The sequence below is a fragment of the Lepus europaeus genome, chromosome 8, assembly GCF_033115175.1.
Source record: "Lepus europaeus isolate LE1 chromosome 8, mLepTim1.pri, whole genome shotgun sequence".
NCBI lineage: Eukaryota > Metazoa > Chordata > Mammalia > Lagomorpha > Leporidae > Lepus > Lepus europaeus.
In genome coordinates this window covers 68,008,258-68,016,422 of record NC_084834.1, presented here as the reverse complement: position 1 = coordinate 68,016,422, position 8,165 = coordinate 68,008,258, and the positions used below count along the sequence as shown (strand labels likewise).

The 8,165-nt window shown below is 38.2% G+C and overlaps 1 pseudogene; it reads left to right on the top strand.

The window, feature by feature from the left end:
- Nucleotides 1–593, top strand: part of LOC133765288 (5'-AMP-activated protein kinase subunit gamma-1-like) — an 11,170-nt pseudogene extending 10,577 nt beyond the window's left edge.
- Nucleotides 594–8,165: the final 7,572 nt, after the last annotated feature.

Here is an 8,165-nt window from a genome sequence, read left to right as displayed (position 1 = left end):
TCTGTATCTCTATGTGTACTCTACTTTTCAGATAAATAATTTTTAAAATTTAAATATTTTTAAAAGGATAAAAGATACTATATATCCTTAAAACAAGAAATATTATATATTCCATTTTGTAAATAAGTAGCATATAGAAAATCAAAGAAGAAATATTGGATATTTAAACACATTATTATAGAAATTATAAATGCACCAAAAATTTAAAAAATGAAGTCAATGAAATCTTGCATCAAGTAAAACAGAGAGTCCTGAAGTAAAACTGGAAGGCTATAAGAAAGTAGGAAAACTGATGGTGTCCCTGTGAGTGGAAGAGAAATAGGGAGGGAATTAGAAAAGAACAATTACCCCAAAACGCCCCTATTCACCTAGCTGTTAGGTTGTTTATTCACTTTGTATTGGGTACTTACTGTGTGCCAGACCTGGTGCTAGGTGATGAGAATTCAGCAGGAAACAACAATAGTGATTTCCTGGAGCTTCCTCGGCAACGAAGGCTGCAGAGCCCAGTGAGCGTCACGTGCAATAAAGGAAAAAGGCTGGCAGTGCGGCACAGCATCAAGACAGCATCAAGGGTTTTCAGACACCATGGATGATGACAAGCACCTGAAATCTTCCAGAAAGAGACCGTTCATAGACACGATTGTGAGCACCAACAAAATTGGTGAACTTCTCATCACTTACTTTGGAAGCTAGAAGACAATGACTCAATTTTCATAGTCCCTGGGGAAATATTTAATTAGAATGAAATTCCCAACCAATTAGTCAATGTAAGGGTAAAATATAATCATGCACAGGTATTCAAGAATTTTTTAATCCTTTCTCAGGAAGCTTCTAGAAAATGTTCTCTTCACAATGGGAGGTAGGATCAAGAGAAAAGGGAACCTAACACAAGGGGGTAAAGGAAATTTTAGGTCTGGATTGTTCCTCATCCCTAGAGAACAACCAGTCCCAACAGAAAGTCAGAGAGTGCCATGAAAGGAGAGAGTGTTTACAGAGGGAGCCAGACTGAAGGCTTATCTACTGCATATGTGTCACTGCAGAAGAGGAGTGGGCATTTGACCTACAGGTTAAGACCTCCAAGGTCCACGTTGGATGTACTTGGGTTTGATCCTTGACTCTAGGTCCTGATTACAGCTTTCTGATGATGCAGATGGCTCCATTTTATTTTACTCTTTTTCTATAAATTTAATTTTTAAGGTCCCATGTGAGATCATGGAGTATTGCTTTTTCTGTGCCTGAGTTATTTCACTTAACTTCTCCAGGTTCATCCATGTTGTTGCAAATTAGAGTATTCCCTTCTTTAATAATCCTGAATAGGATTCCAGCATGTACAGTATATACACTCTTTTTTCATCCACTCAGCAATTGATAAACACTCAATATGACTCAGTCTTACATATTGTAAATCATGCTGCAATGAACATGGCAGTGCAGACATCTTTGATCCACAGATTTCATTTCCTTTAGATAGAGATCTAGTAGTTGTATTGCTTGATCGTATGGTATTTCTATTTTGAATATTTTGAGGAGCAGACATCCTGTCTTCTATAATGGTGACATTAATTTACATTCTAACCTACAATGTGTTAGTGTTTCAACTCAAGGGAAGCATTTGGTGCAGGAGGTAAGGTGCCACTTGGCATGCACACATCTCAGGGTTAGTTGGGTTGAAGTCCCAGCTGTTTCCCAATTCAAGCTTCCTGCTCCTGGGTATTCTGGGAGGATGGCTCAAGTGCTTGGGTCCTGCGATCCCTGTGGGAGACTCAGATTGAGGTCTGGGCACCTAGCTTTTCCCAGAACTTCTTAAAGAGGGCATTTGCAGATTGAACCAGGGGATAAGAATCTCTTCTCTCTCTTTTTTTCAAATAACTAATAAATGAATGAATACAGAAGGGTCTCATTTCTCTACATCCTCACCAACACTTGATTATCTTTCTTCTATTTGAAAATAGCCATCCTGGGGTGGATGTTTGGCTCAGCCTTGAAGATGCTGCTTGGGATGCCTACATCCAATATTGCAATCCTAGGGTTTGAGTCCCAAGTCTGCCTTGGATCCAGCCTCCTGCTGATGTGCATCCTGGGAGGCAACAGGTAATGACAAGTAGTTGTGTGCTGCCACCTACATGGAAGACCCACATTGAGTTTCAGGTTCCTGGCCACAGCCCAGTCCTATTGGTTGTCAGCATTTAGAGAGTGAAGCAGCAGATGGAAAATCAGTCTCTCTCTCTCTCTCTCTCTCCCTTTTTCTGTCTGTCTGTCTGTCTCTCTCTCTCTCTCTCTCTCTCTCTCTCTCTCTCACACACACACACACACACACTTTGTCTCTGTTTTTCTGTCTTTCCAATACAGTGAAATCAAACAAAAATGTAAAGATAATAGCTATTCTAGCAGTTGTGAGGTGATTTTTTAAAAGATTTATTTATTTATTTATTTATTTATTTATTTATTTATTTGAAAGGCAGAGTTGCAGAGAGACAGAGGCAGAGAGAGAGAGAGAGAGAGAGAGGTGGGAAAGAGAGAGGTCTTCCATCTGCTGCTTCACTCCCCAGATGGCCACAACGGCTGGAGCTATGCTGATCTGAAGCCAGGACCCAGGGGCTTCCTCTGAGTCTCCCTCGCGGGTGCTTTCCCAGACCATAGCAGAGAGCTGGATCGGAAGTGGAGTAGTAGGGACTCGAACTGCAGGTGGCAGCTTTACCTGCCACTTCACAGTGCCAGTCTTGAGAGGTGATTTTAATTGTAGTGTTAATGTGAATTTCTCTCGTGATTAGAGATGCGAGGCATCCTTTCATATATACCTGATTTCCATTTGTGTATCTTTTGAGAAATATCTGTTCAAGTTATTTATCTTTTTTATCTGATTGCTTTCTCACTATTGAGTTGTTTCAGTTTCCTTTTTTTTTTTTTTTTTACTTTTTATTTATTTATTTGACAGCTAGAGTTAGACAGTGAGAGAGAGAGAGAGAAAGGTCTTCCTTCTGTTAGTTCACCCCCCAAATGGCCGTCACGGCCAGAGCTGCGCCAATCCGAAGCCAGTAGGATCTCTGTCCTTAATGTGTTGTACATTGTGAATTAATGCCATAACTAGTACTCAAACAGTATTTTACACTTTGTGTTTCTGTGTGGGTGCAAACTGTTGAAATCTTTACTTAATATATGCTAAATTGATCTTCTGTATATAAAGAGAATTGAAAATGAATCTTGATGTGAATGGAAGGGAAGAGGGAGCGGGAAAGGGGAGAGTTGCTGGTGGGAGGGAAGTTATGGGGGGGGAAAGCCACTATAATTCAAAAGCTGTACTTTGGAAATTTATATTCATTAAATAAAAGTTAAAAAAAAAAACAGTTAAGATGGCTTTTAAACCATAGATTTTAATGAGTTTGGAGTCCCATGACAAGTTTTTGGGCTGTACCCTGAGAAGTAAGTCTGTAGAACTGTATGAGAACCATACTACTTCACAGTTATATAACACCTCCTCCTTCTCTTTTCCCCTTCTTTTTTACTGGAATCATTTTCAAATTGACTTAATATACATATGATTAACTCTAGGTTACATAAAGAGTTCAATAGATAGTATGAAGAAGAGAAAAGAAAAGAACTACAAAGCAAGAAAAGGAAATAAAAAATAAAAAAGTAACAATAGTAAACTGTCCCTCAACAGTCAGCACAAGGACTATACAAGTCAGTGATTCTAAAATTGCCAACTTCACATCTAAAGCTCTCATTCTGGGAACTCTATTAAATCTCACAAATCAGGGAGAACATACAATATTTGTCTCTTTGGGACTGGGTTATTTCATTAAGTATGACATTTTCCAGCTTGCTCCATTTTGGTGCAAAGGACTGGATTTCATCCTTTTTTGCTGCTGTGTATTATTCTGTAGTGTACATATCCCACAATTTCTTTATCCATTCTTTGTTTGATGGACATTTAGGTTGATTCCATGTCTTAGCTATTGTGAATTGAGCTACAATAAACATGGAGGTGCAGATAGCACTTGTTCTTACTGATTTCATTTCTGTTAGGTAAATTCCCAGGAGTGGGATGGCTGGGGTTATATGGTAGGTTTATATTCAGATTTTTGAGGTATCTCCATACTGTTTTCCATAGTGGCTTTATCAGTTTGCATTCCCACCAAGAGTGGGTGAGGGTGCTCTTTTCTCCACATCATGTCCAGCATTTGTTGCTTGTTGATTTCTATACTAAGGCCACTCTAACTGGTGTGAGGTGAAGCATCATTGTGGTATTGATTTGCATTTCCCTGATGGCTAGAACTCCAAATTCTTTCTATGAAGCAAGCATCACCTTAATTTCTAAACCTGAAAAAGATGCAGCAGAGAAAGAGAGTTACAGACCAATATCCCTGATGAACATAGATGCAAAAATACTCAATAAAATTCTGGCCAATAGAATGCAACAACACATCAGAAAGATCATCCACCCAGACCAAGTGGGATTTACCCCTGGTATGCAGGGATGGTTCAACATTCACAAAACAATCAACGTAATACACTACATTAACAGACTGCAGAAGAAAAACCATATGATTATCTTAATAGATGCAGAGAAAGCATTTGATAAAATTCAACACCTTTTCATGATGAAAACTCTAAGCAAATTGGGTCTAGAAGGAACATTGCCCAAGACAATCGAAGCAATTTATGAAAAACCCACAGCCAGCATCCTATTGAATGGGGAAAAGTTGGAAGCATTTCCACTGAGATCTGATATCAGACAGAGATACCCACTCTCACCCCTGCTATTCAATATAGTCCTGGAAGTGTTAGCCAGAGCCATTAGGTAAGAAAACAAATTAAAGGGATACAAATTGGGAAGGAAGAAGTCAAAATATCCCTCTTGGCAGATGATATGATTCTTTATTTAGGAGATCCAAAGAACTCTACTAAGAAACTATTGGAACTCATAGAAGAGTTTGGCAAAGTAGCAGGATGTAAAATCAATGCACAAAAATCAACAGCCTTTGCAACACAGGCAATTCCCAGCTGAGGAAGAACTGCTAAGATCAATCCCATTCACAATAGCTACAAAATCAATCAAATACCTTGGAATAAACTTAACCAAGGATGTCAAAGATCTCTACAATGAGAATTACAAAATCTTAAAGAAAGAAATAGAAGAGGATACCAAAAAATGGAAAAATCTTCCATGCTCATGGATTGGAAGAATCAATATCATCAAAATGTCCATTTTACCAAAAGCAATTTATAGATTCCATGCGATACCAATCAAAATACCAAAGACATTCTTCTCCGATCTGGAAAAAATGAGGCTGAAATTCATATAGAGGTACAGGAGACCTAGAATAGCTAGAGCAATCTTGTACAACAAAAACAAAACCAGAGGCATCACAATACCAGATCTCAGGACATACAACAGGGCAGTAGTTATCAAAACAGCATGGTACTGGTACAGAAACAGATGGATAGACCAATGAACAGAATAAAAACACTAGAAATCAATCCAATCATCTACACCCAACTTATATTTGATCAAGGATCTAATACCAACTCCTGGAGCAAGGACAGTCTATTCAATAAATGGTGCTGGGAAAACTGGATTTCTGCATGCAGAAGCATGAAGCAAGACCCCTACCTTACACCTTACACAAAAATCCACTCAACATGGATTAAAGACCTAAATCTATGACCTAACACCATCAAATTATTAGAGAGCATTGGAGAAACCCTGCAAGATATAGGCACAGGCAAAGACTTTTTGGAAAAGGCCCCAGAGGCATAGGAACTCAAAGCCAAAATTAACTATTGGGATTGCATCAAACTGAGAAGTTTCTGTGCTGAAAAAGAAACATTCAGGAAAGTGAAGAGGCAACCACAAGAAGAGGAAAAAATATTTGCAAACTATGCAACCGATAAAGGATTAATAACCAGAATCTACAAAGAGATCAAAAAACTCCACAACAACAAAACAAACAACCCACTTAAGTGATAGGCCAAGGACCTCAATAGACATTTTTCAAAAGAGGAAATCCAAATGGCCAACAGACACATGAAGAAAGAAATATTCAGGATCACTAGCAATCAGGGAAATGCAAATCAAAACCACAATGAGGTTTCACCTCACCCCGGTGAGAATGGCTCACATTCAGAAATCAACTAACAACAGAGGCTGGCAAGGATGTGGGGGAAAAGGGACACTAACCCACTGTTGGTGGGAATGCAAACTGGTTAAGCCACTATGGAACTCAGTTTGGAGATTCCTCAGAAACCTGAATATAACCCTACCATACAACCCAGCCATCCCACTCCTTGGAATTTACCCAAAGGAAATTAAATTGGCAAATAAAAAGAGTTGTCTGCACCTCAATGTTCATTGCAGCTCAATTCACAATAGCTAAGACCTGGAATCAACCTAAATACCCATCAACAGAAGACTCGATAAAGAAATTTTGGGATATGTACTCTATAGAACACTACAGAACAGTAAGAAACAATGAAACCCAGTCATTTGCAACAAAATGGAGGAATCTGGTAAACATCATGCTGAGTGAATTAAGCTAGTCCCAAAGGAACAAATATCATATGTTCTCCCTGATTGGTGACAACTAACTGAACACCAAAAAGGAAACCTGTTGAAGTGAAATGGACACTATGAGAAACAATGACTTGATCAGCCCTTGTCCTGACTGTCAAGGAACAACTTAATACTTTATCCCTTTTAGTATTTTTTTGTTCTACTTAATTCCATTGGTTGAATCTTTTATTAACACAAATTATTTGTAGGTGTTTAAATTTAACTGAAAAGTGATCCCTGTTAAATATAAGAGTGGGAATGAGAGGGGGAAGAGATGTACAGTTAGGCACATGCTCAATCAGACTTAACCTAATGGTAGAGTTAGAAATGTGCCAGGGGCTTCCAATTCAATCCCATCAAGGTGGCATGTGTCAATACCATCTCACAAGCCAAAGTGATCAGTTTCAGTTCATAATTGATCATAATGATAGGATTAAGTATTAAAGGGATCACATAAACAAGACTAGTGTCTGCTAATACTATCTGATAGAATTAAAAAGGAGAGAACAGTCCAATATGGGAAGCAGGATACACAGCAGTCTCATAGCATGGCAGATGTCCTAAACAGCACTCTGGCCTCAAATCAGCCCTTAAGGCATTTGGATCTCGCTAAAAAGCTCATGAGAGTATTTCAGGCATGAAAAGCCAAAGCAGTGCGGCAAAAAAAAAAAGAAAAAAAAACAACAACAACACAAAACCAAAACAAAACACACACCAACCTAAATGAAAGATCTCTGTGAGTGAGATCCCAGTGGAAAGAACAGGCCATCAAAGAAGGAGGTGCCTTTCTGTGAAGGTAGGAGAGAACTTCCACTTTGACTATGGCCTTGTCTATATAAGATCAGAGTTGGTGAACTCAAGAGGCTCCCATAGCCTTTGCAGCTCATGACAAGAGCCTCGGGTGATTACTGACATCATAAATAAGAGTGTCAATTTGTTAAGTGAACAACAAGATTCATTGTGCACTTACCATGTAGGATCTCTGTCCTTAATGTGTTGTACTATGTGAAATAACGGCATAACTAGTACTCAAACAGTCTCTATACTCTGTGTTTCTGTGTGGGTGCAAACTGTTAAAAACTTTACTTAGTATATACTAAATTGATTTTCTGTATATAAAGATAATTGAAAATGAATCTTGATGAAGTATGGGATGGGAGAGGGAGTGGGAAATGGGATGGTTGTGGTTGGGAGGGTGGTTATGGGAGGAAAAAGCCATTATAATCCAAAAGTTTTACTTTAGAAATTTTTATTTATTTAATTAAAAATAAATAATAAATAAAAAGGACTAGGACTTGAATGAAAAAGAAACAATCATTTCAAAAATTGAGATAATAGATGTCAGCTGTCTGTACAGTACATTGGCGGTTCCATTAAATTCAGTGTGTTACTGTGATCACTTATATATCTTTTTAGCCCATACTAAAGTGCACATTGTTTCTGAAACAATGAAGGGTACAGATAAATAATTCCTTGTAAGTACTTATTTGGTTTTCCTAAAGTTAGTTTGTTATAATTTGTTCATTTGCGTGGCAATTCATTCTTCCAGAGTGCTATGTAGTGTCTTTTTATTTGTTGAATTACTTGTTGATTATTTTAATAGTTATACCAC